General features: G+C 47.5%; 1 protein-coding gene across 3 annotated transcripts in view; it reads left to right on the forward strand.

The window, feature by feature from the left end:
• The window catches only part of RAP1GAP (RAP1 GTPase activating protein), a 115735-nt gene that overhangs the window by 10012 nt on the left and 87448 nt on the right, over positions 1–18275 (forward strand). For 2 of the 3 annotated variants that reach the window (XM_020973211.2, XM_078145616.1), the window contains exon 2: positions 11011–11046. The exons of the other annotated variant lie outside the window; for it this stretch is intronic. The gene's annotated coding sequence lies outside the window, so the exon portion shown is untranslated. The remainder of the gene's footprint in view (positions 1–11010; positions 11047–18275) is intronic. 3 annotated transcript variants of the gene reach the window in all.

The following is an 18275-nucleotide window of genomic DNA, read 5'->3' on the forward strand; positions in this document are numbered from 1 at the left end:
TTGTCTTTTCAGGGTGATGGCAGGCCTCTGATGGATGTCAGGAGTGACAGGATGTGGAGAATAGAGCAGAAAGGTCAGGAAGAATGATCATTGCTGTGCCGCTGGTCTGAGTGGGGATCAGTTCTGGGCCAGAAGGGAAAGAGCCCTGGGGGAGGGAGGAGGAGGATTGGCATCACTAAGAGAAGAGTTGCCCCCCTCTTCCCAATGGCTATTTGAAGGCATCTCTAAGATGGACCTGGTCTCCAGTTGCATGGTCTTCATAGGCTATAGAACTGAAAGGGACCTTTGAAATTATCTACCCCTCATTTAGTATTATTATTATTATTTCTTACAGATGAAGAAAGTGAAATCAAGATAAAAGAAAATGACTTGCTCAGAGCAACATAAGTAGTAAGTAGTCAAGCAGGGGTTTGAGCCTAGGTCCTCTGACTTCAAATCCAGGGTTTTTCCATCACGTTATGGTCCCTGCAGGAGCAGTGAGCAGAGTAAGTAGGCAGGGGCTAGGCAGAAACATCTGTTATCATCATCACTAATAATAATTGGAAAGCCAACACACGTATCTTCAGTCCTAGCTATGTGTAAAACCCAATGCTAAATGTTAGGGATGCAAAGGTGAAAACCCCTGTTTATAAGGAACTTAACATCCTCCTGGGGGCCCAGGAATTATGAGTACTAAGCAACATAGAATGTGATGGGAGGCCAAGGATCGAGGCAGACAAGGTGCCTTAAGACATTTGGAGCCAAGAGAGGTCACTTTCAGCCAGAAGAGGCAATAAGGCTTCTGGGGGGTAATGAAGCCTGAGCTAGGCCTTAGAGAAAGAGAAGGATTTCAAGAGAAGGGAATGTAATGCCAAGAGAGGGGACAGCCCACAGAGGGCATGACAAATCTCCAAACAGCTCAGAGTCCATTTTGGTTGGAGAAGGAATATTAAGAGTAAGAGTAAGGTAAGAGTGCAAATGAAGGTTGAAGCCAGATAGTAGGATAAACTATGGATTTTTGTGAGTAATAATAAATTAATTGATGATTAGAAATAATACCATGTATTAGTGGAGAGCTTTAAACTTTTTTCAGAACATTTTTGCATACACTCTTATCTAATTTTAGTCTCACAACACCCTTGTGGTATAGGTAAGATAGAGATTATCATCGTCACTTGACAGAAGAAAAATGAGTCTCAAAAAGAGGAATTTACTTTCCCAAGGTCACACAGTAGGTTCGTGGATGTCCAGGAATTAGGACCCAGACCTGCTGATTCTGAGGCCAGTGCTTTTTCTACCTTATTTAGCTCTGGGGCAGTGGGCCCAGAATCCTGGGGTTGGCATTGTCCTTCAAAATGTGCTGCCCAAAGGAAGCCCTCTGGCTGGTTCCTGGGGATGGGTGTTGCCTTGAATTGGGGAATGTGGGTGGATCAGCCCCACCTCCTTTGCCTGAGCTGAGAGCTATTATTCCTTCACAAGTGTCTGTCAGCGCTGTCTCAGGAACATACAATGCAGGCAGGCAGCTTGGCTCAGCCTTGACATTTTCTGCAAGTGGGCTGGGGAGGTGGGGAGTGGGACAGTACTCCTGGGAGAGGTGGGTGGGAGCACTCCGAGTTCATCTCAAGAGTGAATCTGTAAAGTGGAAATCTCAAGTTGGGGGCCCTCATGCCCCTGTCAGGTCCTCCTCTTTCTTGCTAAATACTCATTGGAGAGGGGCTTGGGGTGGTCTAAAAGTCACTAGATTAAAGCTCCAAGAATGTCCAGCCTGCCCAGTTCTGCTGTTACCTGGCAGGTTTGGACTTCCCCGACTTGCTGAGAACCCCAGCTCTGATCGTGCAGCATTGTGAGCACCTAAGGAAGTATTGTACAGTAGAAAGCGCACCTGGCTGGGAGTTCTGACCCTGACTCTGCCCTTCACTTGCTATGTCTGTCTTTAGGCAAGTTATTCCCCATCCCCTCCTGGTGAGTCTCATCGTCTATTAAGTGGGACATCTGGTCAAGAGGAGGCCCTCTAATGTCCCTTCCAACTCTTAACATTCCACATTTGAAGGTTTTTCCTAGCTCTGGCATTCTGTGCTCCAAGGTCTTCTTCAATTCTGACATTCAGTGTTCTAAGGGCCCTCCCAGCTCTGACGTTCTGTGTTCTAAGGTCTGTCCCAGCTGACGTTCTGTGTTCTGAGGCCTCTCTGAGCTCTGACATTCTGTGTTCTAAGATCCCTTGATCCCCTAGTATTCTGTGTTCTGAGGCCCCCATCTCTTACAGTCTGTGTTTTAAGGGTCCTTCCAGCTCTGACATTCTGTGTTCTAAGGTCTCTCCCAACTCTGACATTCAGTGTTCTAAGGGCCGTCCCAGCTGACATTCTCTGTTGTAAGGCCCCTCCCAGCTCTGCCATTCTGTGTTCTAAGGCCCCTCCCAGCTCTGCCATTCTGTGTTCTAAGGCCCCTCCCCACGCTGGCATTCTCTCTTCTTGTGTTCCTTCACAGTTCTAACATTTTATGCCTATTTCAGTGGTATCCAGCATCATCTGATGTTTGACCCCAAAGCTCACCAAGTGTACAGGCATTCAGAAGGCAGCTCAGGGATGCCCCTGGCAGAGCATGATCCCTGCTGCATTAAGCTGTCTGAGTGACAGAGGGCAGAAAGTGGCTCTTACTCTCCCCTGAGCACTCAGCTGGCTTGGCTTTTCAGCCAGCTGGGTAATCCTCCTGAGTAACCTCTTCCTTGCTCATGGTTTTTTGAGTGCCCTTACCTCCCTGACCCTACCCCCTCCCTGGGCTCCAGCTCCTGGAGCTGGCAGCTGTGCCAGGGGAAGGGATGACCCAGCCGTGACTGGTCTATTGTCCTGCTGTGGGAACTCCCCTGCCCCCTCAGGGTGTCTTCTTAAGGCTGCAGTGTCACAGGACCTGTGAGACATCTTCCCACAGTCCTTGGGGTGGGAGGGAGTGGCAGGGAATGGGGTGAGGTGGGGGGGAGAGAAAGGGTTACTGTGAAACTTGATCTAAAGGCTACATGGTACATAGGAAAGAGCCCTGAACAGGGAATCAGGAGAGCTGGTCAGATTCCAGTCCTGTGTCACTCTGTGTCAGGCCCAAGGTCAAGGTCTCTCTCTGGAGCTCAGTTTCACTATCTAGAAAATGGATATGATGATCCTATTATTGCATCTGACCCCACCCCAAGGAGAGCCCCAATCTCAGTATCCCCAGGATAGAGGACAAATCCAGAGACCATTCATTCCCATTTTGCCACGGGAAAATCTAGGCAAAGGTGGAAAACTCTCACCAGCCAAGTCCTCACCAGATCTAACTGGTCAGTCAGGCTGCCAGGACACCACTCTGGGCCCCTCTTGGCCTTCAGAGGTTTGGACTTAGAGGAGTAGCAGTAGAAGAGGATGGGGCAGGGAGATCAAGAGGAGGGGTCTGTCAGGGAAATCTAGTGCGGTGGAAAGAGGACTAGGTGTAAGTCAGCAGGCTTAGATTCGAATCCTGTCTTGGCTATGTATCTGCTGTGAAAGCAAGACTTTCAACATCTCTGGGCCTATAAAATAAAAATTTCTGAAAAAGATTCTGGAAAAGGCCCCTTTGAGTTCTACGTCCTGTTCCCCCAGGAACTTGGAGATGCTTCTGCTCACTGTGGCTAACACTGCCTTCCTGTGAGAAGCCTCAGGTGGAGGGAGGTTTTTGTGCCGAAAACTAAATGTGGACTGACTAGAAAAACCTAGAGAGGGAAATCTGGACAGAGTGACTGTGGAGAACCCACCTTCAACACCTTGTGATCCAGTGCCTGCCTGATGCTAGAATCCTTCTCGTCAGCATCTGCTATTGGACTGTATAATATAGTGGATAACTACTGACCTTGGACTCAGGAGGATCTGAGCTGGAATGTGACCTCAGACACTTCTTAGCTGGCTGTGTGGCTTTTGGCAAATCACTTAACCTTTCCGAGCCTGGTCCTGGAAGTTAAAATAGGGATAAGGACAGGTAGGATGACCCAGGTTGGGCTGGCGTGGAGGGCATCATGAGAGGGAGCTCCTGAATCAGCTCCATCCCAGACCCACTTGAGTAGACAGGGTAATGTATGGACAGGGCTTTGGGACTTTCGAAGCTGTGGTTGTTATGGTGATTGTCATTCCCAGTGTGGCCATCCAGTCTCTAATGAGAGAGGGAGCATTTCCTGAGGGAGTCCTAGGGATGTTGCAGAGAGGATTGGGGTTGGGTGGGGACCAGTCATCTCTTTCATCATAAGGTCATAAATCTAGAGCTGGTCATATATAGTCTAACCCCCCTTATTATATAGATAAGACAACTCAGGGAAAGAGAAGAATGAAAGGAAGGGAGCAATCATATCTTAAGCTCCTACTGTGTGCCAGGCACTGTGCTAAACACTGCACAAATATTATCTCGTTTGATCCTCATAGCAACCCTGCAAGGTTATTCTTATTTACAGTTGAGGAAACGGAGGCAACAGAGGTTAAGTGACTTGCCCAGGGTCATATAGTCAGGACATGTCAGAGGCTAGATTTGAACCCAGACCTTCCTGACTCCAGGCCCAGAGCTCTATTCACTGCATCACCTAGCTTTCTAGATGGTCTAGGGCTAGGCAGCACAGCTGTAAGAAAGCTGTAAAAAATCCTATAACTAGGATTTTTTTTCCCTTGGGCAAATATTACAAAGTACAATGAGGGCAAAGGTGGGAGGTGGGGGTGGAGGACATTCTGGGACAGGTGTGTCAGTCTGCTTCTGGGGAGGCTGACAGAGGGAGGTGAAAGGGAGAAGGTGGGGAGAGGAGGGAGGTATGGTAGATAAAGTGACAGGGTGCACTTGGAATCAGGAAGACTTGAGTGCAATCCTGCCTCAGACACTTCTTACCAGGGGTGTGAACCTGGGCAAGTCACAAGGCCCAGTTTGGGGGCTTCGGTTTCTTTATCTGTGGAGGATGGACTTAGTAACTTCCGAGGTCCCTTCTAGATGTAAATCAGGGTCCCTGGACTTTTAAAAAAATATATTTTGATTATTGTATTTCAATATAGTCGATTTGCCTTTGGAATCTTATGTATTTTATCTTATACCTTTAAAAAACAAGGGTGTCCCTCCCTTCACCACAATGCCTCAGGGGTCCAAGATGCAGAAGAGGTTCAGAATCGATACTTATACCCGTGATTCTCTCTGATCTTAATGTCTTGAAGTTATGTAAGTGTTAGCTATTGTTGTCTGGCATTGTTAAACTGTTTTAAATAATTATTCTTGGGGGCAGCTAGGTGGCGCAGTGGATAGAGCACTGGTCCTGAAGTCAGGAGGACCTGAGTTCAAATGTGACCTCAGACCAAACACACGCTTGACACTTACTAGCTGTGTGACCCTGGGCAAGCCACTTAACCCCAATTGCCTTTAAAAAAAATTATTCTTGCTAATTAGGTGCTAAGCCTGGTAACCCCTGCCCAAAGGGGGCTGCAAATGGCCCTATAAATTCAGCATCCTGGGACAGAGTTCTGATGACCCTGCCCTAGTGAAGACCCTACCAACTGGTAAATGTGCCCCTGGGGCTCTTTGTACAACGTTTTAGGTGCAGAAACGGAGGCCCAGGGATTGGGGAGGGGCCAGTTGGAAGCCTTGGCTCCAGGCTGGGCACTGCTTCCTTTCTCCCTCACCCCAAGCTCTGGGAAACACAGCCCTTTCACTTGGAAGTGGGCATCTCCCCAAACGCTTGGCTGGCTCCCTCACTGGAAATTCTAGCAAGGCTGCCCTTCCCCGTCAGTGGCCCTCTCCCTGCCCCCGCCTGGCCTGGAAAGAAAGCCTCAGTGTTGGGCGGGAGGGGGCACGTTCCTGGGACCCTGAACAAGGCTGCCCATTCTCTGGCCAGCAACCCCCACCCCCCCTGAGCAGCTGGGACATTCCTGGGCTGCACTGTGCGGAGCAGAGCTGCCCGGCCTGAGAACAATCCTAGCTTGTGGAGCTACCGGGCTGGGAGGCCTCTGTCCCAGCCACGTCTCCTCCCACCTCCTCTCCCCTACGCCCCCTCCCCCACTCCCAGCTTCCCTTCTGGGCCCTGGAGCCAGAGCTGGGCCTGGGGCAGCCAGCTGCAGCTTGGGAGGGATGGAGATCCCAGACTCTGATCCCCAGGCAGGGATCGCAGGTGATGACCCCGTAGGGCTGCCACTCTTGCCTTAGCAGGGACCTTGCTCTTGGGGCTGGAGGTGTAAACAGTGGCCTCAGAGGCCCTGGGCTGTTGCCAAGGTGACTGGGCAGCCTGGGAGGCAGCTCCGTCCGGGTTTGGAGGCAACCAGCTGCAGCTTGGAGGAAGCTGGAGCCTGGGAGCCCAGCAGGAGGGGGAGGCAGTCCCCGGAGGGACAAGCAGCAGGCACGGTGGGCAGATTATATCAGTGGGCACCATGAGCGGCAGGAAGCGGAGCTTCACCTTTGGAGCCTATGGCGGGTAGGTGTGGGAGCGGTTGGGGGTTGGGACTAAGGGACTACCCGCTGGGCCTTTGGGTGCAGGTAGGAATGAGAAGGTCACAGCGAGCTTGAGAAATGTACAAGTTTGCTGCTAGGGGAGATCTGCATGGCAGCCAGCCTCCTTTCTCATCCCTCCAGGTTCTGGCCCAGGGGTAGGGAATAGGGATCAGGACAGCAGCCAAGAAAGTCTGTCAGGCTTACCACTCTCCCCACGAAGGCTATCGGGGCCAGCCCTTAAACCTGAGGGGCCTGCTGTCTCTCTAGGCTAGATAGAGATGGGGCACACATTGCCGTGCCCCAGAGAAGAAATCGGGTAGGAAGGTGCTGGCCAGATCTGGGTGTGGATTCTCTGTTCTGGGCAGACAGTCTGACATCACATTTGGCAGAGAAGACAAGGGAGTGAGCATCCCCGACTGAGCCTTGTCATTGCCCCAGGCATGTCTGTCTGGGCCGCCCTGGGCTTGGATGACCTGCCAAACTCAGAACCAGGGAAAGTGAGCTGGCCTCTTAAGTGGCTGTAGAGGGGAGGGCTGGACTGTACCTGACATGAGCGTCCTGCCGGGCATTATGGCAGAGTCCTAGCCAGACTCAAGGAACCCTTCAGGGTACAGCATGGTGTAAGGGAAGGAGCCCCAGATTTGGCATCACTAATGTGATACTCGTGTTAGCACTAGTGTGACCTTGGAGTTGGGTATCAGTTCCTTTGGGTCTCTTCCAGCTCTAAATCCTCTGATGCTTTTCAGAAACCCTCTCCTAGCTGATCCTAGAAGAGCTTGGGACTCGGGTTCCAATTCGGGCTCTGATGTTTACTAGCTGGGTTACCTTAGGCAAGGTAACCTTTCACTATGCTAAGCTGTTGAGGACTTGACAAAAACAAGATTTACCTGCCTCTCTGGGAGCTTACATTCTAGTGAGTGGAAAGAACCTTACAAATTATCTAGCCCAGCCTCCCTTGTTGTACCGCACCAGAGCAAAGGCAATATTTTGCCAACAGTTAAACATCAAATATTAGACGAGCAAATAGCACTTCCTTAAAAGTGACCGAGTTCCCACTGCCCCAGGTTCCCAGGGCTTGTGAAAACCTTTGCAGAAGGGCAAGGAGCCATCCTCCTGTCCTCCCCCTCAGAAATGAAAACAACAAATATCGAAGGGAAAAAAAGAGAAGTCTGGAGGATCCCAGCTCCTGCGCTTCCTGGTTTTGCCTCTGGGACCCAGTTTTATAGCAGATCCTGTGGTTTTGTGGTTCCTCCCTGTCACACTAAGCTTTGTGACCTTCGACAAATCATTCAACCCTTCCCAGCCCCATTTTCTTCATCAGGAAGATGAGAATACTAATGCCGTACAGCACCTCCCTCCCCGGGTTTGATGTGAGGCACACAGGGGAGAGAATGTGCAGAAAGTACTTGGCAAAGTGTAGGATTATATAAATGGCAGTTAGTATTTTTCTTGTATTTGTGATTTAAGGAAGTCATTTGAGGAAGGAGAAAGCAGCAAAAACTGCGGGGATCAGGGAAGTCTTTCCATGATGTTGGCACCTGAACCTAGCCACGGAAAATGGAAGTGTTCTGAGAGGCAGAGAGGAGGAAGCCGCAGTGCCTTGCAGGCAGGGTGAGGGGTAGGGGGTGGGGGGAATGCCTTGGACAGAGGTGTGAAATGGAATGTTGAGTTAAAGGAAAAACTTATAGTCCGCCTTGGCCAGAAGGCAGAGCTTGAGGAGGTACAGGGCAATAAAGCTGGGGCTCCTAGCCTGAGCCAGGTGGGAGAAGGCCTTAAAATGCCAATTTGTGTTTTATGCTGGGAGCCACTGATGATTTTTGAGTACTGGAGTGACACGTTTTAGACCAGGGGTGGGGAACCTGTGGCCTCGAGGCCACATGTGGTCCTCTAGGTCCTCAGGCGCAGCTTTTTTGACCGAGTCCAAGTTTTACAGAACAAACCCTTTTCTTAAGGGGATTTGTTCTGTGAAGTTTGGATTCAGTCAAAGGGCCGCACTTGAGGACCTAGAGGACCACATCCTTGAGGCCACAGGTCTCCCACCCCTGGTTTAGACTCTTGCATTGGGAAGATGTGTGGAGAATGTATTAGAAAGTGGAGAGGCTTGGAGCAGCTAGGTGCCACAGTGAATAGAACACCAGTCTGGGAGTCAGGAGGACTTGAATTCAGATATGGCCTCAGACACTTACTAGCTCTGTGACTTAAGTCACTTAACCCTGATTTCTTTTTCTCCCCCTGTCCCCCCTCCCCCAATTTGGAGAAGCTGGAAGCAGGGAGAGAAATTAGGGATTTATTATGATAGACCAGGCAAGAAGGGAGAAAGAGTGCCTGGATTAAATGGTGAACATCTAAGTGGAGTGATCTAAGGGAACTTAAATGAGAATTAACCAGACTTCACAATTGATTGGATATGGGAGGTGAGAGGGAGAGACGAGTCAAAGATGATTCCAGGGTTAGCATGGTAAGAATGGTGATTCTCTCAATAGGGAGGACCTGAAATTGGCTTTTCAGCTGTGTTCTGAGGTCTGTTCTTTGGGCCTGCATTCTAGGCTGCTGACTATGTTCCCATCTGGTCCTCTCCTTAATGTGCGTAATTGGGGTGGGATGTCCATACCAGGCAGAGGCGGGACTCAGGCACTCCACTATCATCATGCTGTCTCTGGGGCTGGGTGACTGGATCGAGGAATGGGTCCCCCCCACAGAAATGCCACAGGTGGGCCCGATGCCAACAGTTGGGTGGGCATGAGGGAGGCAGGACTGACGAGGATGCTCCTAAGTTTCTGTCCCTTCTGTGTAGTGATCTTTGCTGGGCCTCCACCTCAACATTCCCCACCACTCCCCAAGCCACCCACTCATTCTAAGACTCTTGAATGTTAAGCTCAGGGAATCTTCATTAGGGGGCCTTGGGAGAACAATTATTGAACACATAGAAACTGGATGACTCCCTCTCAGAGAGGTTATAACCATCTCAGGTAGTAGGTTGTAGGGGAGGTAACCTCGGGGGTGTCCTTTAACTCCCAATAGTCTATGATCCTATGCCATGGAAAAGATTGTTGACCTGGGAATTGGCAGATCTGGGTTTGTCCCCCCTCAGCTTTATCACTAATTAGCCCTGTGACCTTGAGCAAAGTCCTTCACTTTCCTAAGCCTCAGTTTCTTCATCTGTAAAACAAAGGGATTCTCTGTGGTCTCTTCAAGCTCTGACATGCTATATTCCTAAGTTCTTTTCCAGCTCTGACATTCCATGTTCCCCAGATCTCTCTCCTCCAGCCCTGATATTCTATGTTCCCCAGATCTCTCTCCTCCAGCCCTGACATTCTTTGGTCCCCAGATCTCTCTCCTCCAGCCCTGACATTCTTTGGTCCCCAGATCTCTCTCCTCCAGCCCTGACATTCTTTGGTCCCCAGATCTCTCTCTTCCAGCTCTGATTTTCTAAGACTCGGTGATTCTCTTTTTGCCTTCATTCCCCATTTGAACAGGGAGGGGGTGAGGAAAAGGAGGGGGTATATTCTTACATTTAGGCTCACCAAAAACCTCTGGAGAATCATTGGGGAGGGAGGAAAATGCTTCTGGAGTTATTTTTTTTTGTAATGTGAATAACCACCTCTTGGTCTGTCTTGTTTTGTAAATCCCTATTTTCACGCGTCAGGTTTTCTTAAAGTGTGGCACATAGAGCAGGGTGAGGGGAAGCGGGAGTATAGTGGGAAAAACAGTTTTCTAGGAGTTAGGAGATTTGGTCTGGAGTCCTGGTTCTGTGTGACCTGGGGCAGGCTCCTTCCCTCTCTAGACCTCAGTTTCTCTCTTTGTCAAACAGGGAGGGTGGGGCTTGGACTGATTGCTCTTGGAGGTCCTTTCCAGCTCTGAGTGTTCTGGTCATATGATTATGTGGCTCTGGCATTCCTCCTTCCCTCCCAGTCTCATGAGGTGGAATGCCACCCACCCCCTGCGCTCCTTCTGCCCTCTGGGCTGGGGGTGGTGGTGGCAGAGAAGGAGGGGCTGTTTGTTTTCACAACAGAGGAGTTTTACAAACTGCCCCCTTCCCCACCCTGCCTCAGACTAGGCCAGAGAGCATGAACCAAGACCTCAGCTAGCTGGGGCCAGCTCCCCCTTCCTCGAAGCTGGACAGCGGCCAGATTTGAGCATGGAAGTGCCCCCTATTCTGAGTGTTGATCAGGCTCAAAAAACATTGCTGGGGAATTAGAAAGGACAAAGCCCCATGTCCTTGTCCATCTCCCCTGGGGACTCTGGGAAGAGGTGAGCCTGAGACCTCTATCCCAGTGGTGTCTGTCCTGTCCTAGGGCCTGTGGACAAGTCTTATAATGGCTTAGTGGAATTGGAAACAGAGGATGTGGGTTCAGATTCAGCTTTTACTATGTGCTTTTGGTCAAGGTATTTTACCTCTCTGGGTCTTTTCTGTAAAGTGAGGCCACATGGCTCTGTCCTCCTCCAGTCCCTTTGGCCATTGAGCCTGTCCTTTCCCCTCTGCTGTGGGAAGAAGGCATCTCTGGGATCCTGAGGGGCTTGTGTGTGGAAGGAAGGATTGCTGCCAGTTTCACCTTCCCTCTTCCCCCACTTGCTGTGTTTCAGGTTGGACAAGTCCTTTGTGTGCAACCAGAACCCGTGGTGAGTACCTACCCCAAAGGCTAGCCTCAAGGGGCCTCTGCTCCTCACTCTCTTTTTCTTAGCATTTCATTTTTATTGAATTGTTTTGAATTTTTTTTTAAGGCAATTGGGGTTAAGTGACTTGCCCAAAGTCACACAGCTAGTAAGTGTCTGAGGCCAGATTTGAACTCTGGTCCTCCTGAGTCCAGGGCTTGATGCTCTATCCACTGAGTCACCTAGCTGCCCCAACATTCGTTTTTTTAAATAAAATTTTGAGTTCCAAATTTTCTCCTTGCCACCCTCATCTCCCCCCTCTCTAAGACAGTAAGCTACTTGATATCGGTTGTATATGTGCAGTCATGTAAAACCTATTTCCGTATTAGTCATGTTGTGAAAGAAGAGATAGTTTGCAAAAAAAAAATGTTACAGTTTGCAAAAAGAAAAAAACATGAAAAAATAAAGAAAATGAAAATAGTCTTCAATCTGCATTCAAACTCCATCAGTTCTTTTTATGGAGGTGGATAGCATTTTTAATCCTGAGTCTTTGGAATTGTCTTAAATCATTGTATTGCTAAGAAGAACTAGTTGTACATAGTTGATCATCACATAACGCTGCTGTTACTGTGTACAATGTTCTCCTGGTTCTGCTCATTTCACTTTGCATCAGTTCATGTAAGTCTTTCCAGGTTTTTCTAAAATCCACCTGCTCATCATTTCTAATAGCCCAATAGTATTCCATTACATTCATATACCACAACTTGTTCAGCCATTCCCCAGTTGATGGGCATCCTCTCAATTTCCAATTCTTTGCCACCACAAAAAGAGCTGCTACAAATATTTTTGTACATATGGGTCCTTTTCCCTTTTTCTTTTTTTTCCTCTTTGGGATGCAGACATAAAAGTGATATTGATGGATTAAGGCGTATACACAGTTTGGTTGCCCTTTGGGCATAGTTCCAAATTGCTCTCCAGAATGGTTGGATCAGTTCACAACTCCACCAGCAGTGCATTAGTGTCCCAATTTTCCCATATCCCTTCCAGCATTTATCGCTTTCCTTGTCTGTCATATTAGCTAATCTGATAGGTGTGAGGTGGTACCTCAGAGTTGTTTTAATCTTCATTTCTCTAATTAATAGTGATTTAGATCATTTTTTCATAGGACTATGGATAGTTTTAATTTCTTCATCTGAAAACTGCCTGTTCATATCCTTTGACCATTTATCAATTGAGGAATGACTTGCATTATTATAAATTTGACTCAGTTCTCTATATATTTGAGAAATGGGGGCTTTATCAGAAATACTTTCTATAAAAATTGTTTCCCAGTTTTCTGCTTTCCTTCTCATCTTGGTTGCATTGGTTTTGTTTGTACAAAAACTTTTAAATTTAATGTAATCAAAATTATCTATTTTACATCTTGTAATGCTCTCTATCTCTTTTTTGGTTATAAATTCTTCCCTTCTCCATAGATCTGACAGGCAGACTATTCTATGTTCTCCTGATTTGCTTATGTAATATCACCTTTTATGTCTAAGTCATGTATGCATTTTGACCTTATCTTGGTATACAGTATAAGGTGTTGGTCTATGCCTAGTTTCTGGCACACTGATTTCCAGTTTTCTCAGCAGTTTTTGTCAAATAGTGAGTTCTTGTCCCAGAAGCTGCTGTTTCTCAATCTTGAGGAAGCTCTACAATGAGCTGGAGGTCCTTGCCCTAGGAAGTTTTGTCAATAGGATGTATGCCTCACACCAAGCTCCAGTTTTATGCAAGAATGCCTATCAAATGATGATACTGGACTCAGTGATCTTTAAGGATGTTTCTAGCTTTAATATTCTTTTCTAAGGGCCCTCCCAGCTCTGACATCCTGTGTTCTAAGGGCCCTCCCAGCTGGATCCTTCTGTGTTCTAAGTTTCTTCTCAGCTCTGACATTCTGTATTCTAAGGACCTTCCTGCTCTGACATTCTATACTCTAAGAATGCCCTGTCATTCTAAATTCCCATATCTCTTTCCAGCTCCATAATCCTATGAGAGACAAAAATGAAATTTCAGTAATTTTGCTTCTCTAATATGATGTAGTGAACAGAATATTGGATTTGGAGTCAGAGCACTTTGGGTTTAAAATCCCGTCTATTAATTACAGTGCTTGTGATTTTAGACAAATTACTTCTCCGCTTTTGACCTCAGCTTCATCTTTTGTAAAATGACAGGGTTGGACTAAATGACCTTTAAGGTCTGTTTTAGGTCTAAGCCCCATTGAAGGACCTGATCCCTATGACTATGCGCCCTACAGATACAAAGGACAGGTGCAAAGGGCTGCCCAAAGGAGCAGAGACCTCCCCTCCCCAGCCTGTCGTCCCTGGATACAGAAAAGCCCAGGAAGAGAAAAAGGAAAGGGGGATTCCCTCCGGGCAAACCCGCCTTTGGTGAAGCAGGGGCAGGATTTTCAGCGGCAGTCTAATCTTACTTATTTACTTGCTTTGCCTGTCTTATTTCTGTCCTGATGTTGTCAGGTAAAAAACTCTTTTTTAGCCCAAAGATTACAGAAGGACCATGTGGGGACTGGTGGCTGCATTTTCTGTGGAGCACAGACTTGCTCTTGGAGGATGTCAAGCCCCCATCGGGCAGACCTAGGAGAGATGGTTGGGAGTTATCAAAAGTTAGATCGCTTAAGGAAAAACATTCTACCAATGAGAACTCTCCCAAAGTGGGATGGGTTAAAGATCATAATCATAATTCACATTTCTGTCTTGTTCTAAAATATATAAAGTACTTTCCTCACAATGTATCTGTGGGTTCAAGTGTTGTGATTCCCATTTTGTAGCTGAGGAAACTGAGGCTTGGAGAGATGAGGCTACTTGCCCATGGGTACACAGCTAGCAATCAATTGTGTCTGAACCATGATCTGAACCCAGTAAGCCTCAACTTCTTCCTGATTGTCCCTCCCTGCTGTTAGAGGTTGAGCGTTTCCTATCACTTGAAGACTTCTAGAGATAGCCTGATGGCTGCTTGTGAGGGATGTTGTAGAAGAGCTTCCTGTCTAGGAATGGATTGGATTAGATGGCCTTTGAGGTCTGTCTCAGCTGGGTAGCTGTGTGAGCCCTCTGGAGAATGCAGGTCAGGGCTTTTAAAGGTAAAAGATTAGTAATTCAATGAGCGGGGCACTTTTTGGGAGGCCACTCTTCCAAATGACCATTTGGGCTCTAATCCTCATGTTCTGCTGGTCCCAGATCTCTCTTCCCCTACACCCACAGTCCTCAGTGCCCCATCTAGTTCCTCACCCTTCCCCCAACGCATCCCCACTCCTCTGCACCCCCTCTTCCTCCTCTACTCCCTGTTCCTCTAGCTCCCAGTCTCTCCTCCCCCATTTCTCTTCCCTCATTACTTCCTTTCTTTGCCAAGACCCTAGGACCCCCTGAAGTCTCCACCTCCCACTCTTTCTCTTCCCAGCCCTGCCCCATCCTTCCAAGCCCATTCTGATCATCCGCCATCTCCCTCCCCTCCGCCATATTGTCCTCCATGCTCCCACCTCCAAAGCCCTTCTCTGTCCTGTCCTCTCAATTCAGCTGCAGTAGTCAAATGGTCTTATCCTGCCTACAGCACTCTGCTCTCCATCCCCCCCCACTCCTTTGAGGAGATGGTTTCCATCCCTAGGAGGAGGGGAGATTAGTGGCATCAGCAAGGTGACAGCCCAGGAGCTTCCGCAACACATGGGGTGGGAGGTATCTCCACACTTCCCGGGGATTTGCAGTAAACAGATGCCCTGGCAGGCAGGCGCCTTTCTGGCTTCCCTAACACCAATGCCATGTGACCAACGTGTCCTGGCTGTTGCTGCCATCACTTCGGCTCTGGTAGGATGTCCTTGCATAATTCCTGAGGCACCTTCTTCCCACTCAACTCAAGGTCTTCTCAAGATCCTAAGGCCTCCACTGACAAGCAAATTAAGTCAATAAACATTTATTAAGTGCTTACTGTGTGCCAGGCACTGTGTTAAGGGCTGGGAATACAAATGTAAGCAAAGAAAAAAAAAACCCAAACCAAATAGTCCCAGCTCTCAAGAAGCTTACATTCTAATTGGGGAAGACAATGCACAAAAGAAAGATGAAAAGCAAAGGGAGGAAAGAGAAGGTATCGCAGTGATGGGAGAGAAAGAAGTCTGGAGAGTCAAGAGTGAAGTCCAGAGAGAGCAACAAAGAAGTAGCCACACGTGGTCTGGGCACTTTCTGTAAAATGAGGGTTCCCAAAGGAACTGACCAATCAGAAGATGGGGCCCCAGGGGAGGAGGGGTCTTCCAGAGTGAGAAGGCTGCTGAATCAAGGTAAAGAAATCAATCTTCAAAGTCAGGAAGAGAGAGCCCAGAGAGGAAGCCACTCTGCCTGCTCTATGCTAGGGCTCTAGTAGCTGGCATTTCACCAAAGGGTCTAAGGTCCCAGTCCCTTATATCACTGGCAGGTATAGTAAGTTTTTCAGCAGATCTCCTCTGATGTTGGAGAGAGGGCTGGGCTTGGAGTTGGAGGAAGACCTGGGTTCGAATCTAGTTTTAGACCCTTACTAGCCACGTGACTCTAGGCAAGTCACTCAGCCTCCAAGCCTCAGTTTCCTTGTTGGAACAGATTAGACTCGATGGCCTCTAAAATCCCTTCCAGACTAAAATCTATAATCCTTGGAACTTCCTGTGTGATATTGGGTAATTTCCTTCTACTCTCTGGACCTCTCCTATCGCCTTGCCAAGTCATCGATCTGATATTTATTGAGCACCTATTAAAGTCAGAGGTGCTAGGTGGTGCCAAGTGCTTAGAGCACTGGGCTTGGAATCAGGAATACTCATCGTCATGAGTTCAAATCCAGCCTCAGACACTTACTATCTGTGTGACCCTGGGCAAGTCACTTAACCCTGTTTGCCTCAGTTTACTCATCTGTAAAATTAGCTAGAGAAGGAAATGACAAACCACTCCAGTATCTCTGCCAAAAAAATCCCAAATGGGGGTTATGAAGAATCAGACATGACTGAAACTATTGAACAGTAACATTAAAGTCAGAACCCTGCAGGTGAGTCAGAAATGGATCAGCTGCTCTTATGTGGCTGTATCCTTTCTTGCCCTCAAGGAGCTTAGCATGTAGATAGGGACACATCCACATACCCATGTGAAAATAACTGCTTCCATCAATGCAGATCAGTAAATCATTAACTTGTAGAGTTGCCTCGAACACTGGAAATTTAAGTGACTTGAGGAAGGTCACACAGCCAGTGTGTGTTCTAAGGCAGGACTTGACCTCAGATCCTCTCAACTCTGAGGCTAGCTAGCTATACACCACACTACACCGTAAGTGTTAGGAAACTCGTTTTGCAGGTGAAGGAAACTGAGGTTCACAGAACTCAAATGACTTGTTTAGGGTCACACAACTCATCAGTGTCAGAGCTGGGATTTGAACCCCATTTCTCTCATTGCCCTACTCTTCGATGCCTCTCTGTAACAAGAAATTGAGGCAGTATTAAATCAAATAAATAGATATTTATTAAGTGCTTTCTTTGTGCAAGGCCCTCTTAGACACTGGGCTGATGGTGAAGCTAGAGCTGTGAAGAACAGTCCAGTCCCTACCCTGGTGGGTGTTCAGCCTAGTAGGGAAAGGAAGTGTATGCATAATAACTGTGGTACTGGGCAGTATGTGGTTAGTGAGGAGGTCAATAGAAAGAGAGGAGAAAATCCTAGAACTGTAGATTGTAAGTTAGAAGCCAGCTAGTCCAATCTGTTGCACCTTTATCCTACAGATGAGGAAACTGAGACCCTGGAGGTTAAGGAAACTACCCACGGTTACACAAAGTTGGGGAAGGAAGAATCCTTTCTAGCTGGGAAGAGCAGGGAAAGCTTCCTGGAGGAGGTGGACCTCAAAAGAAGGAAAGGCTTTTCAAAGGTAGAAGCATAGAGGCATTGCATTCTTTAAAAAATTGTATTTACACTTTAAAAATATTTTATATTATATTTGTGTGATAATATATTGTAAAATCTTATATATCATATTATATTTTCCTTATATATATTTTAAAGTTTCCCAATATGTCCCTCCCTTCTAGCTTGCCCAGAGAACTGTTCTTTAGGGAAAAAAAAGAATTTAAAAATTAAGAAAAAAATGATTCAGCAAAACTAAGCCACACTTCCACCAAGTCTGGCTTCCTATTCAGTAGTGCTCTACCTCTGCAAAGGAGGCGGGAAAGTCCACTCACCCGCGTCTTTTGGACTCTAAGCTCAGTCATCAGAATTTCTTAGCATTCTGTTTCAGTTACTGGGTTGCTACTATTCTCTCCGTTTACATTGTTTTAGTCATTGAGTACAGTGTTTTCCTGGCTCTGCTGAGAGATGCCATCTAGGTACGGGGGATGGATGATTGGGAGGATGCCTTAAGCCAGGAAAGAGAAGAATGAAATCTATCCAAAAATTGCTTATTCAGTTGAGCTGGAGACCAAGAGTGTCCTTAGGATAATAGGATCACTGGATTTGGAGCTGAAAGGGGCCTTGGAAATCACATAGTCCAAGCCTCTCATTTTGTAGATGAGGAAACTGAGGCCCAGGAATATCAAGAGACTCACTAAAAGTCACATGAGGAAGGACAAAGAAGCAGAGCAGAACCCAAACTCGTCTTCTGACTCCAGATTCTGAGCTCTTTCCTCAGGCTAGAGTCAGGTCATAGACAGCCTTGAATGCCCATTCTTAGAGTTTGTATTTTATTTAACAGGCCATGGAGGAACTACTGAGGGGCATTGATTAGGGGAAGGATTTGATCAGACTGTTGTATTAGGAGGACTAGTTGATAGCTGACTAAGGGTGAGATGGAGAGGAAAAGGCTGAAGTCAGGGAGACCAGGTTGGAGGCTCTTACAGTGTTCAAGGTAAGAGATCCCGGGAAGCCCAAGCTAGGGTGATGGCTGTAGGAATAGAGAGGAGAAGGGTAGAATGTCTTCTTTGCCTGTTTTCCCAAATAGTTTATATAGTATTGGACTTCATTGTTCTTTAAATGTTTGGTAGGATTCACTTGTGAATCCATCTGGCCAAGAAGGGTAGAGGTAAAAGATTCTGTGGAGGCAGGACTTCTCAGTTTGTTGGATATAGGAGAAGGAGGGATGCAGGTGGCAAAGGGAATTTCATGGTATCCAGCTTGGGTGACTGGGAAGCTCATGGTGCCATTCACAGAAATAGGGAAACCAGGAAAAAGGCAGGATTTGGTTTGAAGAAGACATTTACATCATCACATCATCAT

The sequence above is a fragment of the Phascolarctos cinereus genome, unplaced genomic scaffold (assembly GCF_003287225.1).
Source record: "Phascolarctos cinereus isolate Bilbo 61053 unplaced genomic scaffold, phaCin_HiC Scaffold_726;HRSCAF=1367, whole genome shotgun sequence".
NCBI classification, from domain to species: Eukaryota; Metazoa; Chordata; class Mammalia; order Diprotodontia; family Phascolarctidae; genus Phascolarctos; species Phascolarctos cinereus.